Below are 25,994 nucleotides of genomic sequence, written 5' to 3'. Positions count from 1 at the left end.
GGAGAGGAAAACAGGACAAACAGTATCTTAACGAAACAGGATGCTCGCCTCTGCAGAATGTTGCAAACCCCCACACAGCTACTCCTACCCTTGGGTAGAAAGGGGGACCATGAGGGCTGTGGGCCCCCGTACCACTTGCGTTAGGCCCCTGAGAAGAAAAAGACTAACCGTGATGTGGACAGGAACAGATGCATGCAACATGTAAAACAAGGTCAACTAGATGAGACAAGTCAACTAGGGAGCATTTACTGGTAAAACATTACCTGACTCAAGTAACTGTACCGGGTATGGATGAGCCTTCCTAGGATTCCCACTCCTACACAATGTTCTTACCCAGAGGTTTACATACAACCGTCACAAAAACCTTGACCACTGCGCATTATTTTCTTTACACCAATGCGGCCACAAGATATATTAAATTTGCCAGAGTGTTGACATATCTGTGAAGTGAAAAGAAGTATCCCAGAGCCGACATTGATATCGCACATTTCCAACCAGTGTTGCTTCAAAGATTTGCAAATCCGGGCCTCTGTTTTTTTCACCAGCGGGCTCGCATTATACAGAGTTATTTCACCCAAAACACTTACGCGTTTTACTCGTTACAAACGTCATTGATAATTACAAAAATACAACATACAACTCTGGAAGCAAACGTAAAACTATATCGGTAACAAGTCATCCTACTTCTGTCCGTTTTAAAGTATGACAACTTGCAATTTAGACTTATTTACAAGTTGTGATCGATTAACTAACATCTGTAGTGATGTTGTTATTCTACACTCTAGACCAAGGATGCTGACTGCAATATTTCAGTCTGACTGGTGCTATGGAGTAAAGGTGGGAAGCACAACATAAGCCTTCGAGCCGCTAGGATTCGTGAAAAGGGGTCAGAGGAAATGCCCCCTCCCATCCAATAATGTGGACGCGCAAACACCGTGCCCTGCACATCGAGAGCTGTCAGTTGGGCGATTAAAAAATGCTTACCATGCTGAAGTCCAGCAAGTCCCTGAGTTCTTTGTCTGTCCCAACTGCGTCCATTCTCTGGTGCTGGTTCATGTTTCCCGCAGGCTCTGCGCTGGCAGTCCTAGAGAGGAACATGTGGGGGGAGAGGGTTAAAGGACAGAGGGCCAGCACAGGAAACCGATACAGGGGTGAAGGGCTCAATCTGACACCGCCGGCCCTCCCACCACACCTTGAGCAAACGCAAAGAGCCAGGACGGAGTACTGTGTGCCCCTATAAACACTAGAAAAGTTGTTAATAGGGGCACTTGGGGGATTAAGGCGGCGCGCGATCAGAGGCACAGTAGGGCCCCTTTCCTTCGGGGGGCACGTCCTTCTTCAACAGGGTCCAGGCACACTGGATGGCGGCGGGCGCAAGCTCATTTCTTCCGGGCAGCACGAGAGTGCCGGCAGGATGCCAGTGGCTTTGCTCATTCATTTGCATGAGTGCAGCGTTATCACCCGTTAAGAGCACCGCAGACAGATGCGCGCGGTGCATCTGATTTCATGGCTTATCTTCGGAATGGTTCCTGTTAGGCTTATTGGCATGTGCTTCCACCGGAGGTGTCGGATGAAAAGCTCAATTAAAGGTCTGCAGATAACGAATATCCTGGATTAGCGTATCCGACCAGGTAAGCTGGGCGTGCCCCCGCCAACAGTGCATCTGAATGGGTACTGTGTGCATGCGACGGCAGTCGGGCCACAATAGCGTGGATTGTGAAAACAGTAAAATGTTGGAGGTTTGCAAAGGAGACTTCTAATGCATGTGCCCACGGCCACGCCACCAAACACCCGGCTCGATTACCAGGAGTCAATGAAAGAAGATGGGCAGGTTTTCAGTTTATTTGGGCACTGGATTGCCGGTGATAGCTGAGCAGAGCACGGGGAGCACTGCTTCTGAAACGTTGTCTTATCTTGTTTAAGGACTGCTCCCAATTTGCCAATTTGCTGTCAAACTGAACAAGCGCTCGCCATGACGTAGACTTTTCTGTTTTTCTGCCGTCCTACTTGGACGGCCTCGGCCTGCTTTCAGTCTGAAGTAAAAGGTTTCTTATCTTTATGGGGCCATGTGTTTGGCCCCATAAAGATAAGAAACCTTTTACGCCAGAAGGAAGGCAGGCCAGGCCGTCCAAGTGGGACGGCAGAAAAAGAGAAAAGTCTACGTCACAGTATGCTCTTTCCCAATGGCTGGCCACCGTTTAGCATAAACGGTGACGCCGGCCAATGGGAACGAGGGGCGAGCTTAAACCCGTAATGGAAGGATCACCAAAAACATAAAATCTCGCCAGCGAGACTGCGCATGCGCGCAGCCCACGCCGGCTCGTCCTAAAAATGTGTGTAGTGCTCCTGGCATGGTTTTATGTATGAATTAAGAAGCTGGTGTTGGAGTGATGCCGGTCTGCTCTGTTGCCTACCTTTATGCTGGCAAGGAGGTGGGTGGCTGGGGCACCTTGGCAGATGAATGTTGGTGGTTCGCTATGTGCTTGTGGGGTCCTTAGAGTAGCCACAGCGGCCTAGCAGTGAAGTTCTTACACGCTAACTCTCGATGTTAAGTGTTCATTTCCTGCTCTTTCAATGGTTGTGCAGTGAAGGTGGTACAACCTACTAGATATCTGTGCTCGAAGGCAAAAGGTTAAAGGGACCCCAGAGGGAGCACGCGTGAGGTAAGATGCCACTGAGGGGCAACAATGGTATGTGCCTTATCACTCCAACATAGTGTGTGCGGAAACACCTCTGCTCTTTTCTGTGAGCCCCGGTTGCAATGGTAATTAATTTCATGAAGGTTTGAAATATTGGGCCACCTTGCAAAAGGGTGATTAATGTCGAATGCTGGAAGGGGCAGCCAAGGGGCGGGTGGGATAAACGGTTGTCTGAATACTATGAGCTCACAGACCGGAACGGCTTCAGGGGGTTAATTGTTTAGAGAGTAACCCGTTAGTTACCCGCCAGCGTGTGTCTTCCCAGTGCTAGGAATCATGTGGGCCACCGGGTGGCACTGTGCTACTGTTCTCTTGTTTCTCAATTCATCCTTTATCAAGTTGCGGCGCGCTAATGTATAATTTTCTCCCATAGTTCTTCACAGGTGCACCCGTTCCATGCACCAGGATTCATTGTGGGTAGGGTCTCACTGGGTATCGTGACAAACAAGATAGAGATCGTTCATGAGCCACACAGCCTCTTTGCACCCATGGTGGAGGAGTAAGAGTGGAAAGGTAAGTCATTGGGACAGGTAATCAAGTTAGGGGAGGTGCCATTGACACGTCAGGTGGGACCAGATCACACAGGCGGGAAGGCCTTGGCTTGCGGACGATAACTGGGGTCTTATTAGCATGGTGGAAGAGCAATTGCCTGCTGTGGTTAACCTGGCTCATTTGTCCCCTTGTTTCCGAGGTGGAGCAAGGTTCTTCGACGTTTACCAGCCAGCTTGCACGACCAGGCGGGCCAACCAGCAACACCACCACATGTCCCAACTCAAAGAATGTCCCATAACCCTGACAGGCTGCCCCAGTGTTAGTGGCAGGCTGGGTGCGCCACCCCATGCAGAGGGCAACGCCAAACAGGCCCCCCCACCAAAATCCGACAAATGGAGCAGGTGCGCCCACCCCTGCAGTGGTCCCCTCGGAACAGAGGGCAGCAGTATCTGTACCAAGACCCTGCCCACCGCCCAGCCAGACAGCAGGGCAGGTTGCCTCGAGACCCCACGCGAGCTCCACGCCCCTCATAACCATCGCACCATTGGTATCAGGCTGGTGTTCGCTAGCTTGACAGGTACCTGTAGCAGCGAATGAAGGCATGAGGAGGTGGGAATTTATCGACATACTCACACTTCTCATCCACAGCATGTATGGGGTAGAGGCCAGAGGGAGGGGACAAGAAGAAGGGCGGACATGGCCAGACAAATCACTAGAGGCCTTTTCCATTTTGTCAGCGTTAGTCATGGAAAAGCACCCTGATCAAGGCCCGGCAGTATTCTAGGACAATACTCAGCGAGGCAGTCTAGAGTGGGGGGATTGGTTGGTTTTATTATGATAGGGAATTCAGGAAGAAGATGGCCATGTGCCCTGACCTAGACTGGGACCAGAAGGAGGTTCAGCTATGGATGGAGTATATAGGGAAATTCATTCCCACGCAGAAAGATGTCTACAACAAGGCCGCTCAGGGACAGGCCTCTTTTAAAAGCCCACCAACCAGGCTCAGATCGAGCATTCAAGCTGCCCTTTTGGGGTGCCAAAAGGGGGGATGCTGGGCAAAAAGGTTTCTTCAGAAGGTTCACTTGGGGCACATGCAGGCTCTCTAATGCAGGCTCCTGGGAAAAAGCATGAAAATTTGGCCACAGCTATTCAAAATGTGGGGCCCGCACACTCCGCTTCACCTCGCAAGAGAACCCCAAAAGGCCCACATGATCCACCCCATCCCTATTAAGCAGGGGACCCTCCCCATTAATCTGCTGGCCAAATGTCACTGGATGAGGCAGTACCTGAGCCCTAATGAGATGGGTCAATTCGCAAAGGTGTTATTGTAGGGTTTCACCATCCATTACACCGGGTCCATGGTAAGCAGGAGTGCTCAGTGCTTGGAACCTGAAGTCCACCCTTGAGCAACCACTGATAGTGGAAGAGAAGCAGCACGAGGAACTAGGCCTGGGGTGAGGGGCAGGCCCATTTCCGCCCCCCCCTTTCCGTGACTTTGTAGTTTTACCACTAGATGTAGTCCAACAGAAGGAGCCAGGCAAATTTCGATTGATCCACCACCTGTCTTACCATGAGAGAGACTGTTAACGATTGGCTAGACATCGATGCCTGTTAGGTATCATACAAACCATTTGATGAGGCAGTGGACCTGGTAAAGAGGGCAGGGGAAGGGGCCATGTTGGCCAAAGCGGATATTGACTCAGCGTTTTAGCTGTTCCTAATCCACATTAGTTGTTTCAATCTCCTCAGGTGGGCAGGAGGAATTCTACTTTGACAAATGTATGCTCATGGGTTGCTCTGTTTCATGCCCCTTCTTTTAGGCCTTCAGCACTTTCCTGGATTGCACGTTGGCCACAGCACATTCAAAGGGCTGGCCCATGCACTACCTAGATTATTTCTTGTTCATAAGCAGAGTGGGCAAAACCAACAGTGGGTCTTTCTTGCATGCTTTCCACAAGCTAGTCAGGGAACTGGGGGGTTCATCTGCTCCCGAAAAAACGGAGGTCCCGCCACAACACTGAATTATGTAGGTATAGACCTGACATGGTCAGGGGTGGGCCTAGGCTCCCTGAATAGAAAGTCCGAGCTTTGCTGGCTGATATAGAAATGGTTTTGGCAAAGGAGAAGGCAACCTTAAGTGCCATCTAAGGGCTGCTGGGTAAACTGAATTTTGCAGCTAGAGTCACTCCGTCTGGGAAGGTCTTTGCCAGGAGATTGACCTAGGCAACCTCAAAGATCACCCGAAAACACCATCGAGTAAGAGTCCACAAACGGCTGACGGAAGACCTACTAATGCAGGCTCAGTTCCTAAGAAAATTCCATGGGTCTCTGGTGTGGAGGGGCACCTGGGCATCGAGTCCTGAACTGTACACCATCGAGTAAGAGTCCACAAACGGCTGAAGGAAGACCTACTAATGCAGGCTCAGTTCCTAAGAAAATTCCATGGGTCTCTGGTGTGGAGGGGCACCTGGGCATCGAGTCCTGAACTGTCCCTATTCACAAATCCATGAGGTAGAGAGAGTTTGGTATCATATTTGAAAAAGAATGGTGTGCCCAGAAATGACCCAAAACCTGACGCAAGGGGAAGGTGACAGCAAACATTATTGTGTTAGAACTGTTCCCCATTGTGGCCATTCTCCAATTGTGACCCACTGACCTAGCTGACAGAAGGGTCATTTTCTGGTCTGACAACATGGCTGTGGTGCAGGCCATCAACTCGCACTTTGCCTCCTGCCCCATGGTACTGAGTTTGTTGAGGGAGCTGGTGAAATGTTGCTTATATAGGAATGCAGAGAAGGTGACAAAAATAATGCAGCTGATGGTCTTTTTCGATTCCAGTGGCAAAGTTTCCAGGCTGCATGGCGCAGGCGAACATCTCCATGGCACCTTTCCCGCCACTCTTCTGGCATCTCCTGCAAAGAACCTGCAGCTTGCCAGCCTGAGTGAGCTGTCGCTTGGCCCTGGAATGCGGGTTGGGTACAGGAACTATGTCAGCACATTCACGAATGTGTCCCTTAGCAGTGACAGTAGCACCCCCCCCCCCCTTGCTGGTGACAAAGGTACAGGAATTTGTTTTATCGGCTAGGGAGGAAGTAAAGAACCATTCCTGGGTACCAAGTCACCTCGCGACAGTGGCCTACCAGGCCAAGCTACAAGGTCTCCGAGACCCTACCACTGCTTTGCCCCTCAGAGCTGCCTTGAAGGGCTAGTGGCACTCTGAGCACAGAAAAGCAGACAGTTGAGCCAACATTGAATTCCACATCTTGAAGGACATATTGAAGAGGGTACACAGTGGCACGTATTCAGCTACAAAGAGGCCCTTTTCTCGACAGTCTTTGCATTAGCTTTCTTTGAGGCATTCAGGTGCGGGAAACTGGTTGCCAGGTCAAAAGGGGGCATCAGCTTGCATGCCTTGGCCCTGGATGACATCTCAGTCAGAGAAGGGTCATTGAAGATAAAGGTTCGCAGCTCCAAGACTGATGAAAGGAGGCTGAGCACGACCAATGGGCTGCCCACCCTGGGTGAATCAGTTTACTGCCCGGTGGCACTGGTCAGAGCACATTTGGTGATCTGGCCCCCCGCAGAGACCTATTTGTTATGCCATGTGGACGGCACCCGCTCACCTGCCACCAGTTCAGCCAGGTTATGGTGTCTTGCCTGTGCCTGGCGGGCCATACAACCAAACATTTTCCCACCTATATCTTTAGGATAGGAGCAGGTACCACAGCCCACAAAGCAGGTCTCCCCACTGACAGCATAAACAAACTGGCCCGGGAGAGTCAGACTGCTACAAGCTATACATTAGACCTTCGAATGGGGCAACCCATTCAAGGTGGGAGAACTTCAGACGAGCATGTCCAATGAAAGTTGCGACACGCAGAGGGCTTTCTGTAGCACACGCTGTGTAAATAGGTTTGTAGTGTTCTGTCTTGTGCACAAGTATTCATTTGGCATGTCAGGGAAGTTGCTGTGTTCGCTGGCTGACTTAACAGATGTGTTGTAGGTTGCAGTGTGTACTAACGATGTGATGGTGTTGGCTTCCATTTATTAAAACAAGTTTGACACATTTCCCATTTTGCTTATTGTCTTGCTAGGGGTCGGAGTCTGGGCCATCAGCCACACCTTCGTCATAAGGACGGCACAACGGGCTAAGATGAGGAACTGGAGCCATGGCTTTTCCCACGTGGATGGGTTTTTCAGGCATGTGATGGGCAAACCTCAGGACTAAATTGCGTCAAGTGATGTCTGGGGAACCCAGGGGTCTGACATGCTCATAATCCACCTGGGAGGTAATGACTTGACCATGTTAGGCAGGCGCCCCCCGGTCCAAGCCATGAAGGAAGCTTTGGTGGAAATCAGCAGATGCATGGCGTCTAGCGCATGCGGAAGTTCACAGAACAAAGGGGATGGGGTTTCATGAGGCACAGCCTGATCAATGTGCACAGCAAAGGTTTCTTTGCAGAGAATAGTGTCCACCTGTTGACGTGGGCACCAATATATTCCTGTTGGACTTGCAGGATGCAGGTAAAAGTTTTGCAAAGCAGCATTGGGGGCCCCAGGAGTGACGTTCGCTGGGCGGAGTTACAGAGCAATCCAGAGGTTCTGGTGTAGAATGCAACCAGAGAGGGAGCCCAGAGGGTGTGCTCCAGGGCAAATACCCACGAGTCCTTACAGCAGTACAACGGGGAAAAAAGCAATGGCGCCCAGTTAGTCTCATGGGCAGTTGTAAACCTGAGAGCAACTAGGTGCCTGCTCGGTACTCCGCTATTGTGTGTGAATTCAGTGCTAGGTGGCCTCAGGGTGGAGGACCCCTAAAAGGTATAGTGCATGTTGGTATGTAGCCCAGGTGCTATTTGGCCAATCAGGTGGGCGGTCAGCATAGGTTGCTCATCCACTCTCCGTCCTGGATAATCAGTTTCTTTTTTTTGATTGAACTTTTCTCATAACAAAGGCACATGTCCTTACATTGTACAGTTAAATATACACAGCATACATGTATCGTAAGCAGTCAAAGCATGTGTACTATATATACATGGAGAGCTCAGTAATGCCTTGAAAAAAAAACTATTGCCCCTTGAAACCCCCCCCCCCTATCACAAACCCATCTCAGTAGAAACCATGACATGAATTTCGACACATCTACCTCATCATATTCAGACCCCCCTCGGAAACCACATGCGTCTGGTGAAAGATTCCTCGCCTGGTTTTGTGGAATGAAGGATTGGTCGGAAGGTCCTGGAGCAAAGAGCCCTGGTCGGGTGGCTCACCAGCCTTGCAGCTGCCACCTGAGGCTAGGCACACAGTCGGCAGAAGTCCCAGCTGTCATGGGAGACCAGTGACAGGAAAAAAACTAAGAACGATTTCAAGCCTGTTTACAGAAACGCAGCAGCTGAGCAAGTGAAAACAGGCCCATGGTGTTTAATGCTTTTCAAAAAAGAAAAAAGGAGTTCCTGAACAGATGTTAAAATGGTCACCAATGTATTTATATAGTACTTGCTCCCTGCTCTTGGGGAGGGTTAAACACACCAAGAGGCACGACAAACTGAATATCATGGAGAAATAGGAGAAAGAATAGGAGAGCGACGATGAAGCCAGCAAATGTAAAGCCTGTTGTTATATTCCTGTAAGGCACATGTAGCGAAGCAGCTTATTTCTTACATTGTCCTCTGAAATAACATTTTCAGCTGTGAACATTTGCACATATTCGCAAGCCCAACAATATGGATTAGTTTCTCTGAAACTAAACTTGTTTGCACATCTAGCTTCGCACAACATTATCACAACACTCTAAATATCATGTACAAGGTCTCGTTTTGCACTATGTACAAATATCATCTCTATCTTCACCCACGAAACGACAGAGCTATCTACATAACCATAGCATAGCTAATCTATACGCACATTGCAAGGCTGCTTTCTATTATAAAAGATGAGCAACCCAATAGATTAGCAGAGGAGGTTCTTCTGCTATCACCAAGGGTCCTTGCATGCTGAGAAATCACCATGCAGCAGTCAGACATCTTGTGAGGGGTGTCCAGTTCGTGTCCAAGACAAGGTCCTTGATTCTCTCCCTCCAGATAATGGGTTTGGATCGTCCCTTGGTGGGGTTTTTGGCTCTACACCTACACACTCTCTAGGTACACTTAGGGTAGGGTTTGCATAGTAGGAGTATGCATGATTACTGCCTTATTTTATATGCCAGGATATATAAATTGTTTTAGCACCATAGTAGAACTATATCTACTTTTCATGCTTTTGGTGCTTGTAGTCACTTTCATCTGCTTCTGTCTACTGATTATTGCAGCACATGTATTCTATTTAAGAATATCGTTGGTTCAATAAATATATTGAAAATGTCCCACTGTGTATTCTGTGTACCTCTCTGAGAATAAGAGAGCATGAGTGACTGAGCGAAATGTTGTGTACTGTTTCCACAATACCTGAGGGGTCAGGGTGGTCATGTCCGTGATTGCCAGAAACCATTCGCTCCCTGGTAGGTTAGGGGGCGTACGGTGGCACTGTGAGCTAGCTGGTATATAGGCCAACATACCCTGCAGGGGTGTCCAGAATCAGTCTTGGCACAAAGCCCAAGTTTATGTTGTCCAAATAATGCACAGATCCTATGGATGAGTTAGAACAACACAACATTGGGTGGCCAACTTTGGTTACGTTCTTATTTAACAGTTAAATCTGAGTAGTTCAGTCATGCTTTCTGAGAGACCCATACTCGCATTTAAAACTAGTGACGTCCAAAGTGAGAAAGGAAATAAATCCGCCTCAGAGGAGTAGGTATACCCTATGTATTAGCTGTAGGTTATTCAAGCTTGGAGGATTAGAATTTTCTACATTGTGCTAACCATATCTCCTTAAAATTAATTTAAATAAAATAGCTTTTCTTTTCACGCAATGTCCGTAAACAGAGAAGCAGGTGAGGACATTGAAGAGCAGGTAGAAAGAAACAACACAATTGCCAATACTGGACTTTACTTTCTCCTTTCTATTATGACCTTTATGAACAAAACATCCCATCCCGTTTTATGAATTACGTCACTAGTTTATTTATTCATTTATTTCACTAGTCAGACCTTTTTTTCTCTTTCAATAACTTGAAAATTTTTTGTGCATATACAAAGAAATACAAAAGAGTGCAAATTATTACAATTACATACAATTTCTTTACAAGTAAGTAAGTAAAACTTTATTCGGGATTCATTTTCCATGAATTACCATAAAAGCAAACATTTAATTTACCAACACTTTCGAATCATTACAGTTTAAAATTTTACATCAAATTAATTAAGTAAAACAGTTTAGCTATTGTGATTATGAAGGTTGACCCTTGACTTAAAAATACATTTTAGGAAAGTACTGACGACTTTACAAGCATATTCTGAGCTTATAAACTGTAGCTTCAACATTGCAGGGCGACATTTACGAAGTCCAAAAGATTTCAGCAATGGAGTTAAAAAAAGTCTTCGATGGACAGAATAATATTTACAAAACAAAACCGTATGTAATGTTGACTGGTCAGATATTCCATCACAAGGACAGGGGGTTAAACTCTCGTCCCAGCTATTTCTATTTGGGAATGCTACTATCCTGTGAAAAATGTTCAATCTGAATCTCGTTAGTAAAAATCGCTCGAACTGCGAGACTACATAGGTTAGGTATGGTTCCATCTGCATAGTCGTCATAACTGCCAAAGAGTGCTGTACTGATGGTTTATTAATCTCCTCAGTTATACGTAGTTCCTCAAAGTAACTCAACGCCTTAGCCTTGAGCTCTTTCTTAGGAATTCTGGCTATGGTATCGGGATTATAATAGAAATCAGCCATTCCTAGGTTAATGAGGAGATTTTTTTACATAGGTTAGCCAGTCTATTTTTTGTACATGGTCAAGTTTCATACAATCTGCCACAATAGCTTTAGTTAAGGAATTCTTTGTTGAGACCCATATTCTACGCCATAAGAGTACAGGTTCAGTTTTGGCCTAATCCTCGATGTGCGGTAGGCCCAGTTCTGTGTGGGATGCAAAGGTGGATACTCTTTTGGGTACTGACAGTAAGAATCTTATGAAGATGTTTTCTGCAACCTGTAAAGGTTTTGTTTGTTTATGGCCCCATAAACCCGCCCCATAAAGTGCGATTGCGTGACACTTTGCTCTGTATATTTGAAGAAGTTCAACGGGAGGTTTCTTCCCTAATTTCTGGGCAAATTTCATGAGGGCAGCCATAGAACGCAAAAGTTGGTGTTTACGTGATTCTATGGCTGCTCTCCAGTCGATCTTACTGTCTATCATAATTCCCAAATTATCATGACAAAAGTTTTCTTAATATTTATGTGGAGGTCTAAATCACTCATAAATTTCGCGTAACTATTTAATGATGTTTGTAGTTCGCGAGGTGTACGTGCTATGATTACCGCGTCGTCTGCGTATAAGAGCGCAGGGATTAATCGATCTTTGACGCGGGGCAGGTCCTGGCCCCCCCGTAACATCTCTACCTCAAGGCCGTTGGTATAGAGGGAGAAGAGAAAGGGGGCCAGGACGCATCCTTGTCTGACGCCGCGATCTACTCGGAAGGAATCTGTCAGTTCGCCCCGGACACCATATCGAACTCTCGCAGAGGCGTTCGAATAAAGCTCTCTAAGGAAAGTCACAAGGGCCTCGTCAATTCCCATTTTCGCCAGAACTGACCAAAGTTTTGCGTGGCTGACGCAATCAAAGGTGGCAGAGAGGTCCACATATACCATGTAGAACCTTTCGCGCTTTACTAGAACATACTTTCCCATCAATAAAGCCAGGTTGAGGGCTTGTTCTGTTTTTCCGTGGCCCTCTCGGAAACCGAACTGGATATCCGAGAGGCACCCAGTCTCGTCCACCCACTCCTGGAGACGCTGGAGGACCACTCTGCCCAGTGCCTTCCCCAGTGAGTCCAGGAGGGAGATTGGACGATAACAGGTTGTTTCCTCTCTGTTTCCCTTCTTGAGAATTGGGACCAAAATTGATTGTGTCCAAGATATGGGCAACCCACAGGCCATTGCTGCATCAAAGACCCTTTTTATTATTGGTGCCCAGAGATCTAATCTAAATTAAAAAAAATCAATTGGAACCCCATCCGGGCCTGGAGCATTTCCGCTCTTGCTGGCATTTAATGCATTTATTACTTCGGACAAATCTACTGTTACTGGGATTGGGAAGGGGTTGACCGTATTTACATTATCGTTTACTCCATCATCATCTGCTACTGATGGTTTGGAGAAGATCCTTGAAAAATGATTTATCCAAGATTGTCCCTCGATAGCAACATCGAGGGTTGGTTGGTCTGTTGGGTCTGTCAAGAAAGGCGCTTTGACAACCCTCCAGAAGAGATCACTGTTTTTGTTTAGAGAGCTTTCGTGGAGCTGATCCCATAGGGCCTTTTTCAGTTCTTCTTTCCTCGTTTTACAGGCCATTTTATAAAGTATTCTCAGGTTCCTGACCCTCTCTTTATCTCTTTTTGGTTGTGATAATGCTTTCTTTAATTTTTTGTGAGCTACCGAACAATCATGGTTAAACCAGCTGTTTCTTTTTTCTTTGGTTCCCTTCTGTTTTACAGTAAGGAAATCATTTACTTTACCCAAAATTAAGTTAAAATGAGTTAGGACTAGGTCGTTAGGTACCCCCATATCTAGGCACTTCAGAATATCTGTTTGTGCTGCCTTTACAACCTTGCTTGTCAGGAGACTTGGGTCAATCTTCCCCCACCCAAGAGTATAGCCATTTGTTCTTGTTAACTGGATGTTATTCTGGGAGAGAGTGGACATTAAGATTTGGGCTGATAGGTGGGATTGATCCAGTACTAGATCAAAAGTTAAGGCTGAGTGATCACTTACTGTGTTGGTTTTCACTCCAAAATTCACAATCTTACTTTCAAGGGTCGCTGTAGTAAGAATATAGTCGATTGTGGTTGCACTACCCCTACCAAGATATGTAGAATCAAGCTTCCCTAGTAAAGGGTTTATTTGGTTCAGTATTGTTAAGTCCAAACTGGACATGGATTCGTTTAGGAGATCTCCCACCACTGAGTGAGAGAAGTGAGTTGTTTGGTCCTCCATTTCATGTCCCAATCCACAGATGTTACTGTTGTGTTTTTCGCATGGATGGAGGTTAAAATCGCCACCCCAAATTATGCTCGATGGTTCAACCCCTGGGATAAGTTTCATATCGGTACTTAGCTTTTTACAGAGTACACCCAATGTTTTTATTCTATCATTTTCCGCTATGTTGTCATATAGATTAACTAGAAGGATGGTCCTGTTTGTATTAAATGACAATCTCAGGATCTGATAATGGGTCTCTAAGCTAATTGGGGTAACAACCAAACCAACTATTGTGTTTGATATATAAGTTGTCAACCCGCCTTTAGGTCTCCCATGGGATCCTGCGATCCCTGGTGAAAAAAAGGTTTTATATCCTATCAGGTGCATTTCTTTAGTAAGCCAGGTCTCCTGTAAGACTAGAATTTGAGGATTATTAGCAAAGTCTAAAAGGCTTCCGGACAGAATTTTTTCGCGAAGGCCGGCACAGTTCCAGAACATGATATGTATTGTTTGTTTTCTCGTGGGTCTATTTATCCTATTTGTGGTCCTCGCTGTAGTGTTTGCGGTGTTTTGGACACATCCCAACATCTCCCCGTTGTGGTTTGGATTGAGTGAGGGATGGATGTATTGGCCAAAGTTTGGAATGGATGTGTTGTAAATTTGTAAAGAAATTGTATGTAATTGTAATAATTTGCACTCTTTTGTATTTCTTTGTACATGCACAAAAAATTTTCAAGTTATTGAAAGAGAAAAAAAGTCTGACTTGTGAAATAAATGAATAAATTAACTAGTGACGTAATTCATAAAACGGACCGGGATGTTTTGTTCATAAAGGTCATAATAGAAAGGAGAAAGTAAAGTCCAGTATTGGCAATTGTGTTGTTTCTTTTTGCATTTGGCTTAGCCTTACTGAGTAGGAGTCAAGACCCTGTGTTGTTTTCCTGATTGAAGAGCAGGTAGCAGCTCTAAATATTACAGAAAATTGCAGACAGGCAGTTACTATGAAATGATTAGAACATGTCCTCCCGGCAATGGGTGGAGATGTTACCTTCGTAGTTGAGGAACAAAAGCATTCAGAACAGAGGTAGTCTACACATGGGTTAAATTACTGTCTGCGGATGCACATACACAGTTGTTTCACACTTACATTGAAGATGAACCACCTGAAGAGTACTTTCCATACGTGGACATAGAAGTCCTGCTAACTTACCAAGAGCATATGAATTGGTTTAAAGGTGCCCTACCCCATACCACAGAACATGTGAGACTGGGTCCACTCAGCAAAGAAGTAGTGACCTGACCGGTCTTAGCTTCATATACACCGCATCCAGACATTACTACTTTAACAGCAGCAGGAATGCGTACTCTTTATGGAGATTTAGTAAAATTTACAGAAATCTTACTCAATACATAATGAGAACGTTGACAGTACAACCTGCAAGGGCTGCTCATGCTGCACAACCATAATTGGCTACTACACATATTAGCCCCCAAACGTTATGGGAAAGGTTCCCATGAGTTGGGAACAAATCTCGTTCTGGATAGCATAGAAAACAGCACAGCTTGAAGCAGTTTTTCCCCATATAGGCCCGCAGGATACTAGCAATCTACTTGCCAGTGGGGAAGGCTCTCCCGATAGATGATTGTGTCACTTGGGGTACAATCTTCACTGCTGTTCATACCAGAACTCACTTCAATAGCAGTTATACCAGAGGTACTGAAACAAATACAGAATGAATACGGGTGGAGCCTGACCTAGATCTGGGGATGAAACTGATGGTCAATTTTGCCCAGGTATCTGCCATTATCTTAAGTAACATAAAAAGGGAGGCAGCTGCGGTGGCTAAACACCAATGCCTGAGTGAATTCACTACTGCACAGCAGGAGCGAGAATTGCCAAAGATTATCGACGAAACATATGCTTCACTAGGTAGAGATAATCTGGAAGCCAGACCTGGGAAACCAAAAGTTAAGAGCAATTCAGAAAAGGATAACTCAAGCACTTGATTCTTCAAAAAGAAATGGGGTAATAAACAAAAAAATAAACAAACATGGTCACAGGGTGGGTCTCCTCAACAGGAGCACACCGAGAGAAAATACAATTTGAGAAACTGTGACAATATTAGAAAGCTTGACAGGTATCAGGATACTGATACACGTTCTTCTCATTCCTTTCAGGAGTCGTCCGAGAAACGTTTGGAGATAGATGAACGGTCAGAGCTTGGAAGAGCGAGTCAAGCCGAAAAGGGAGACTCATCGCACTACGGACTACATCATATGTGGAGAAGCGTGGCTCAGTGGTTAGAGGCGGCAGACCTGGAAGCTGAGATCAGCCGTGGACCAGGGTTCGATTCCCTGCCTCGGCGGGTCTCGGGCTCAAAAATTCCACGGACTCGATAATTCTCATTCCGGTGCCTACTCAACTCACAGGGTCACACTCTGCGACTCTGGGCAATAGCTTGCTTAATCTCCACTACGGCCCCTCGCGGCGGGATGCCTGGCTTTCACCTTGTGGACACCCTGCCGGGGTATCTCACAGGGGAATACCAGGACGGGTTCCCTAAGCAAGCGCCGAGATGCCTACGGGTAGTCGTGCGCTATACAAGAGCGTAATCATTTCATTTCATTTCATTTCATTTCATAAAACAGGAAAACACAAAAGACATCTAAACCTTAATTAAAAAAGAAGAATGTGTAGGAAGCTGGCTCTGTATATACTATACCAAAGTAAGGTATAGTGTGCACAGAGTCCAGTGGAAACCCAAAGGTAGGCAGAGGTAAAAGTAGAAAATACCTTACACTTTATTTGTGGTAGTGTGGGCGAGTAGTAAGGCTTTATCAGAGGGTAGTGCTAAACAATTATTGTAGAAATGATGTCACACACTCAAAGACTGAACTCAGACCAATTTGTTTGTATAAAAATATTATTTAGTTATATTTTATTTCTAGAACCAAGCCAGGCATGGTGCAGGTAAGTGAAATAGTACTTTGCAAGAATAATGAAGTTTGACCCAGTTGAAATGCAGTAGAATGCAATGGGTTTGTTTACAGGTAAGTCAACTGTCAAATGCACTTTTCAGTTACTATTGTGATTATTTTCTATGTTACATTTCGGATTATTTTTTAAGTTACTTTTTCAATTCAGTGTAATATGCCTAGCTTTCACAAGGGGACATTTCCTAGAGAAAGGGTAAATAAGTCAGTTTTTATACTTTTGCAGTTTATTAGGGTCTCATACAAATCAACTCCACACTTAGAAGATTTTTCACAGAAAAGCAGTCCATGCAGTCCTATGGGAGAAAACAGTGTTATTGGTTTATCAGTAAGAACTTAGGTCCTGGAGTTGGTATTCTTGGGTTAGAACTAGGGTTCCCCCAGGTTCAAGGATGCACTCTCAAAGCCCACTCAGTGGCAATAGGGCAGCCGGGTGCAGAGTGCTGAGGCACAATATTATCCAATGGGGGAGAGGGGGCCTCCGGTTGGGGGCTTTTCACGAGCAGGCCACAATGTTGTGGGAGCAAAGCTCCTGGACTTAGGCTCAGGGCAAAGTGGGATCCGATTGAGCACCCAAGGTGAATCCACAGTTGCACAGGGGCGGCCGGCTACAGGGTGCTGGTTTGGTGTCGGGTGCCCTGTTGTTTTCAATGGGGATTCTCCGGCTGCAAAAAACACTGCAGGCTGGGGGACAAAGATCTTCTGGAGGTGAGCAGTGGCTGAAAAGGTAAGTGGGGATGCCGGGACACCATCAGTTGGGCCAGCCAAGGCTGTGGTATGTCAGGTGCAGGTGTGCCTTTTGGTGTCAAGTTTTTCTTACCGGCTCGGGTCGTGGTTGTGGAGATTCTCCAGGAAGGGGCTGCCGGCGTTGGCTGGAGACTTGAGGCAGGTCAGGGATCACCAGATCCCAGATCAGGATCACCGGGGAAACCTTCTCATGGTGTTGGACCAATCGAACTTGGGCTGTGGACGTCTGGTGCCGAGTGGTGCAGACTCACGGATTTTGCCAGAGGCAGAGTCTGTGGGTGATCAAATCTGGTGCTCACAGGAGACTGGGTCTGGTTTGGGAAGACAGGGCAGGTCCTCCGGGTTCTTGGGGGGCTGGTGGCTGCAGGACACACCAGGACTTCGCTGGAGCAGATTGATGTCGAGACAGACTGTTTTGGATGGAGTCAAATCAGTTGGTATCCTCCTTCTTCTTTCAGCATGGCTTCTTCGGTCCTTCTTCTCTCTTTTTGTCTGAGGAGGCAATGTTCTGGGTAGGCCCTAAATACTAAATTTAGGGGTGCTACAGGTAGGTACAGGTCAGGACCAATGGGTCCCTTCATTGGGGTCGGTACAGTCCCTATTATGCTACCCTACAGTGGGAGGGAGGCATAAGCCTCACTCTGGTTGGCTGGGTTCCCCTATCTGCTAAATGGCAGGGACTGAGGGTTGTGCTTCACCTTGCCTTCCCCACCTGGGGGTGGGGTTGGCAAAGGTGGGCACACCTCTCCTTCCTACTTGGTTTTCCCGCCGATTCTCCTGCCCAGAAGTGGGGGTCAGAACCGTGGTGGACAGTTGCTCGGAGCAGCACATTGCTGGGGATAGCTCACAAAGGCGACTAGCCTGTGAAGCTTCGCCTTCGTGGACCCTGCCCATCCTGGGGGAGGAGGCTTGGCACCTTGTCCCAGGATGTGCTTTGTTTCAGGACCCAGAGAGTGGCAGGCTCCTGGCCCAGGCGTCCAGAAACATGTCTGGTGGTGGCAGCTGGCGAGCAGCCACTCAGCCAGGACACTAGAGGTAGGTCGTTTTTCAAGGGGTATCTCTAAGATGCTGCCATAGTGCATTTTTCATTAAATCCCACACTGGCCTAAGTGTGGATTTAATGTGCTGAGACGTTTGATACTAAACTTCCTAGTTTTGAGTAAAGCCATTATGGTGCTGTGGAGTTCATAATGACAACTCCCAGCACCATATACTCTTTATGTCATTACTGTGCTTACAATGTCTTAAGAATGGACTTAGACACTGCAGGGGTACAGGGATCATGTACCTGTACCCTCACCACTGGTATAGTGCACCCCTCTAGAGGGGTGGCTTACCTATGCCAGGGCAGTGGGTTGTAGCCGTGGCACACAGGGATGTGTGCCATGTTGAGTCTTCACTTTGTTCGACACCAAAACACGCAGCCAGCAATGGCAGTGTGTGTGTGTAAAGGTACAGGGCCTCTAAGGGTGGCACAATAAGTGCTGCAGCCCTTAGGGGCCTCCTCTGGTCACAGTGCCCATGGTACCTATAGTACCATTTACAAGGTACTTACATGTGGCCATAGAGTTGCCAATTGTGTTTAACATCAGTACAGTTTTAGGGAAAGAACATAGGCCCGTTTACCTGGTTGGCAGAAACCCAGGGCACAATCAGCCAAAGTACCTTAACATTAGACAAAAGTGGGGCAATCTTGCAAAAAGGGGAACTTTCAGATATGTATTTACTGGCAAACCCACAGTAAATACATATATGATCCTCCCTGTCAAGGGCCCTAAAAGAAAACCCCCAGCAAAATAGACCCTTTAGCTTTCAGTCTTGCCCTAGCTGAGTCACGCCCGGCTCTCTTCAATGACCTGACTGTAACCCTTGAGAGTTTTACCTAATGGATCTCCCAGGCGGTAGAGAAATTGTCCCACGATACCTGTCGTAGGCGCACCAGGTAGTCCTCTTCTAAACCTTAAAACCCAGAAACTATTGTGTAAAAAACTCGAACGGAAGTGGAGATAGGAGTAATGTCCGATTGCTAAAACGGTCTTGGTACCTATGGTACCTTTTATAAGGGACTTACATGTGCCCAGAGAGTTGCCAATTCGGTTTTGCATCAGTACAGTTTAGGGAAAGAACATAGGTCCTGGGTACCTGGTTGGCAGGAACCCCAGGGCACACTCAGTCAAAGTACATCAACATTAGGCAAAAAGTGGGGGCAACCTTGCAAAAAGGGGCACTTTCCTACAGAAGGTAGCGAGGATTAATATTAGAAATGCCCAGGCTACTGAGGACTCTGCTTCTGAATGGGGAATGGACAGTGATGATGCTAGACAGCGCAGAAGTCCCAATAACTTGCCGGAACCTGATGGATTATCTGGCGGCAGTAAAGCTGAGTGAGGTGGAAACACCTGATACAAGGGTATGTGTCCCACATCGTTTATGCAAAATAACGCTCCAAATGGTGGGGGACATACCCAGGCAAGTAAAGGGTCTCTTTTGGGAGAACCTGACAAATGGTTATGACATTCTTTTGGCCAAAAAGGATTGGCCACCTAATTTCATAGTGGACTGCCCAATGGGGGAAGAAGGTATTTTAACTGCTTTTTCCGACCTCATACCCGAATCAGTTAAACATTCATACGCGCAGGAGAGGGCGTAAGCACAAGCACTTGCACTATAGCACAATCATGTTGGGTGGGATGATGCGTCACCTCATCATGAAATGCCACTGAACTCGATCCCTCAACCATAGAGACAACACCCAATAATGCATGAAGCAAAGAAACAAGTCAGGGAGATCCTAGATCAACTTGGGTACCAGGGTGTGATAGAGAATTGCACCTCATCTATGAATAATGCCTTGTTTCCGGCAATGAATCCCGATAATTCTGATTGTCTAGTCTTAGACTATAGACATTTGAACACTTCCACACACACTTTGCAGTACAAAATGCACATAGTGCTGCACTAATTTCTGCCAAAATATAGCCACTGAGAGCAGATATTTGATAGCATTCTCAGGGCTAGGTTCTCAATGCCAATTTTGTCAATACCTCAGTATTCTAAGAATAGCCCCGGGTTGTTTTCAGCCAGAGTAACAGAGCTTCTTTAAAATTTTGATGCGATGGCATTGTCTTATGTAGATGACATCTATCTGACGGACGATGAATTAATGGAACACTTGGCTAGAGTGAACCACATAATCCTTTGGTTTGCTCACCTGGGTTACAAATTCTATTTAAAAAAATCTAAACTTGCCCACTTCAGTGTCCTATTTCTGGGGTATGATTTGTCAAGACAAGGCAAAAGGCTAGTGGCACAGTTTAAAAAAAAAATGTGCACTGCTCCAACCTCCAACGACTCTGAAAAGTCTACAATGCAGTTTAGGATTTTTGAATTTTGGCAGGGCATACATTTTGGAATATGCAGAAAGAGTAAAACATTTCTTCGACCTAATTAGACCTGATTTTTCTGTGCATCATTGGACACAGGAAAATAAAGACATTCTACATTTAGTACAAGCTGACATGATAGCTTCAAAACATGTACATACACCTGTTAACGGAACTAACCTGGTGTTCTGCGTAGTCCCAGGACCAAGTGAGAACACATATATCACTTTCAATGGAAGCGATTCAGTCCCTATTACATACAAATCACATTTGTACATGAACACTGAAATGTGTTTTGCACCAACTGAGAAGATACAGCAGTACAGATGCTGTAGTGAGAAAGAGAGAGAGAGCACAAGCGCTGGGGAAACGCATAATTGTCGGGAGACTGGTACTGATCCTAGAGGCTGTTACAAAAGATAGAATCCCAAATGCTAAAGCATTGCATCCACAATGGACTCAATGGGCTACCTCTCTCACTGCAAAAGATGTAGATTACAGATTTGACTCTACATTACAAACACAAGCATTCTCGCTGTACGAACAATAATATCCTTTGTCGAATGAAATTATGCCTCTAGATTGATATGAATGTATCATTTATACAGATGGTTCTGCCCAGCTAGCAGTAGGGACGAAACAGCAGTATTCCGTGAAATGCGCAATTGAATTAAGGCGCATGCATGTTGGAAAGTTCCGTCCTGGCAAAACACACTCTCACTCCTTAGACGACTGTACAGCGCAGCTGGCGGAACTAAAAGCTCTGATACAGGCACTACAAAATATGGATCGTGAATTCCCCAAACTAATTGTGTGTGATTCATTTTAATGTGTCCAGTTCTATAACTAATATTTACATTATTGGGGCCAAAATGGGTTTAGAGATTCTAAAGGTTGCACGATAAAGCACAAGGTGCTTTGGGAACAGGTTGCAAAGCTGAAAGAAGGCCTGCCATGGGCTCATGTCTTTCATACATTGAGTCATAAACATGTTGGTGTTCATGTTGTTGGGAATTCCATGGCATATGAGGCCACCAAGGCAACAGTCCATACTGCTGCAGGTGCTGCAATAACTCGCTTAAGTACGAGGATAGACAGAACAACTATGGTGACAGTTAATGCCACACTTAACAGAACAGCTCTGCCAAAAGGCTTTCGACTCAAGTACTCCTACAAGTTAGATGCACAAAACATTCTGTACGCTCAGATTCCAGGGGTGAGGGATACAGTAATACCAAACACTGATCGCAGATTAGGACTAATACTAGCTGCACATAAGGGACTGGGTTCTGCACACTCAGGGATTACTGCTAAAGTTTCATTACTGAAGCACCGCTATTGGTGGCCGGGTCTATCAAAACAGACCAAGGACTTTGTCCTTAAATGTAACATCTTCCAGCAGATGAAAGGCTCCACTGTAGCACGCTCAGCACAGACACCTCTATTGTTTTCAGACATTGTGTTTATTTCGACCACTGCGGCCCCTTACAATCAGATGGGGCTTACAAGTATATCTTGGTGGCAGTGAATTCATGCTCCAGATTCTTGTGGGTTTGGCCACAGCGCTCGGTAGACGCTAGAACTGTTATAAAGGATTGGCGAGTCTTTATCGGAACATACGCAATTGGTACACTACATTCCAGCCAGGGTACGTCGTTTAGCTCTCGGACTTACAGAGAAGCCATGGGAAATTTGGGTGGGGCCTTGTGGTGCTCCTCCCCCTACCATCCCAAGGGAAATTCAATCATTGAGAGGAAGAACCGTGACAAGCAATCCTTAACAGCTAGGGTACTAGGCTCGATTGGCAGTTGAATCAATCACCTATATGGGGTCCAGAGTGCACCTAACAATATGCCAAGAAAATCCCTAGGGGGTCGTACACCTTATGAGCTCCTGTTTGGTGGGAGAATGTGGGTACCAAACCTCGATAGTGTCAGCACAGTGGCAGCTGAAACACGATTTGGCATCAATGAACATTTGGCTGTTTTACAGGAACTCAATGAATTGCAGGCTTTACAAAGTAACGTTCAAGTTCAACGCACGGACACTGGGGAAGTGAAGGTAGTTCCAGCAAAACCTGCCTGGGTCCCGAAAATTCGGGACCTGGTAAGAGAGAAAATAGTGGACAAAAAAATTTGGCCAGTTGAAGGTACCAGAATTGTACTTCTTCCACCCTTTGCCAGTCACCGAGACAAAAGGTTTGTCTCAATTGATCTGATCAAACCATACTATGTGGCTAATTCTCAACAGTAGGCCATGTGGGCACCTGGGTAGCTGCCACGCTCCTCTCGCTACCGTGCAGGAAGTTCAGATGGGAGCTTTATTAACAACTGAAGACTCCACTCTCCAAGGAGAAGCTGTAAACAACAATGAAATTATAGTTATCCCTGTTGAAATAACCACAACTGTACAATCAACAAGTACAGAAATCTCAATTCGGAAAATTGATGACGTCTATGAGAACATGCCACAGGTCGAGTCATCTCTCAGTTCTACAAAACCTGCTGAGGATCCAAGTGAACCTGAACTGCAAACACTGCACCTCTCTTTCAAGCTATAAATGTATGCTTTCTATCATTGGCTGAAAAAGACTCAGGGGCGTATGTACAAGCCCCTATCACCATCATAATGTCACTTTCAGTGACGTTGTGCTGACGATAGGGGCCTCGCCTTATTTCCAACGCTGCCTTGTAAATAAGGCCCCCTTTTACGCTATGCTTAGTGTGAAAGGAGTGGGCAGAGGGTGTTGCAGTGGGCGGTCCACTGCAACACCCATTGTTTTTAATACTGCCCCCTTTTTTCAAGGGCAACGTAAATAGGAGGCAGCGCCAAAATTAAGACAAGGGAAAACCTGGTCTTAAGTTGGAGAAACAAGGAGAAATGCTTTATTTCTCCTCATTTTTGCTTTTTCCATGTGTGATGCCTTTTGTAACACACATGGAAATTTTGTGACTTCCATGTGTGCTTCAATAAGCAGCACATAGAAGTGACCAAATGGCATTTCAAGATTGTTTATGTGCAGGAAGGGGATCTTCCTGCACATAAACAATCTTCCCCTGCATGCAGACACCCTTGCACTATGGTGCAAGGGTGCCTGCATTGGTGCTACACTGCGCCAGCGCAGGGGGAAACGCAAGTCTGCACCATATCCTTGATGCCTCACTCTGCCACTTCCTTGTACATATGCCCCTTAGTTTGTTGTCCTCTGGATTCAACTCTGGATTACAATTGGAATACTTTTCCTGGTAATTTGGATTGGTTTAGTGACTGTCTTTTTCCTACTTCTGAATGGACACTTTCTCCCAAAACGCTCCGCAGTACAACTCATGAACTTAGTTCTTAAACCACATGCATCATAGAACCGTGAACTGAGGGACCTGTCCCTGGTGAACATTCCAGCAGTTCCAGTTCCTGAAGGAATTGTTTGGGCCAGGGTATCGTATGATTTATATGGTTCTACTGAATTGTTGCAAATTCCTTATTTGTTTAAAATTTCCTTAAATGATATCTCTAATATCTATCCCCAACCTCACGGTGTTCCCCAGGGTTCCATTCTTAGTCCTTTACTTTTTAACCTTTATGTTACTCCACTGGCCCACATCGCTGACAGCGTCGGACTAAACTTGTTCACGTACGCCGACGACTCACAGGTTGTCTTCTCTCTTTCAAAATCTGACAAGGCTTCCACCTCCCTCCTTCAGTCTAGTCTGGGGAAATCGCCAGGTGGATGAACCAAAATCTTCTCAAACTGAATGGAGGGAAGACGGAAGTCCTCGTCCTCGGGTACAAGCAAGACCTTTGGACCTCTAGGCACTGGCCTTTGGAGCTAGGCCCGCTTCCATCTCCATCGGAGCATGTGCGCAACCTGAGGGTGCTCATTGACAGTGGTCTGACAATGCATTGTCAGGCTAATAAAGTCTCGTCCACCTGTTTTACCATCTTGCGCTGGCTGAAGAAGATTCTATGGATGCTGCCAGCTGATACTCAGAGATCTGTGGTGAATGCCTTGGTTACCTCCCGGTTGGACTATGGGAACATTCTCTACCTTGGGGCGACCAAGGCAGTCACTCGACACCTCCAACTTGTGCAGAATGCCACAGCACGCCTGCTTAGTGGCTGTCGCAAAACTGATCATATTACGGGACGTCTCCGTGACCTTCACTGGTTGAAGGTGGACAGTCGAGTGAAATTTAAGGCGCTCAGCTACATGTTTAAGATCAGGAAGAACATTGCTCCCAGTTATCTTCAAACACTTGTAAACATCTATTCTCCTTCTCATTTCCTCCGTTTTTCCTCCCAAAATCGTTTTACTGTTCCTAAGTTCAGACTGTCCAGAATGGGCGGTAGGTCGTTTGCTTCTCTAGGGCCTAAGTTATGAAACTCCATTCCTCTGGATATTCGGTCCAAGGACTGCTATGCTCGTTTTCGCAAACCCGTTAAGACCTGGCTTTTTTTTTTCACAACTGTGTTTATTAAGGGTTTCAGGCAAATCATACATACAGTACTCCATAACCAGGAGGACACTGCCAGTGGAAACACATAATAGAATGCATGAACAGCCTAGACATTCAACTATCCCTCCACCCACGCTCCCGCTCCCCACCAACAACCCCAAAAACCCCCGACTACCCACCCCTTATCCCACCCTAACCCGGTGCACGTGATCACTATCAGCTGCAGCATACGGTGTAAAGCACAATAGGCGTCCTGGAGCCACCTAGGCCCTGAGGTCACTGCTGGTAGGCAGTCCATCCTCCAGGTCAACGGGAGGTTCCAATGGCAAGTCTCTGTATTCTGCCCACTGCTTCCAGATCTTGTAATGTTTGCGGGGGCAGCCCCTAGCCTCAAACACTGGCAATTCCAATCCCATAAGAAAATCTAGTCCCGCCCTCCACGCGCTAAGTGGGGGGGCGCGGTCACTCTTCCACGCCCTTGCCAAATCCCGTTTGGCGACAGTCAGGCCCAACAGAAGGAGGTGACGCTTATAGACGTTACCCCCTACTTGATCCAGGATATGCAAAAGACCTAGTCTGGGCGTGCGAGGAAGGTCCCATTGCAGCACTTCCGACAAGCTAGTCCAAACCCCACTCCAGAACCGGGTCAGACCCACACACGACCATACAGTATGTAACAGCGTACCGCTCTCCGTCCCACAGCGCAGGCATACAGGGGTAGCAATGAGGCCAGCCTTCCACAGTCTCTCCCTGGTGTAATAGGCCCGATGTAGGTATTTGAACTGTATAAATCGAAGACTCACAGCGATGGCCGCCCCACGGGGGGACTCCAGTGCCTCCCTCCAGTCATCCTCATCCAAGGGGCCAACATCCACCTCCCAGGAGGCCTTCAACGACAGAAGGGAAGAGGAGCAGTGAGTAATTAAGGTTTGATAAATTTTGGAGACTTTTTTATCCCCCAGATCCCCCATGAAGAGCTTGGCTTCAACGGGGCTAAACTCCGGAAGTTGGTCCAACCCCACTAGGCTCGGCGCAAGAGCGTGACGGAGTTGTAAGTATTTAAAAAATTGGGTCTTGGGCATGTCGAATTCGGCGCTAAGGGCTTGAAAGGTTTTAAGAGTAGTCCCAGTAAGAACATGGCCTAGT

The sequence above is a fragment of the Lissotriton helveticus genome, chromosome 5_1 (assembly GCF_964261635.1).
Source record: "Lissotriton helveticus chromosome 5_1, aLisHel1.1, whole genome shotgun sequence".
Classification (NCBI taxonomy): Eukaryota; Metazoa; Chordata; class Amphibia; order Caudata; family Salamandridae; genus Lissotriton; species Lissotriton helveticus.
The sequence above is the reverse complement of the archived record's forward strand: the minus strand, read 5'-3'. Positions refer to the sequence as shown.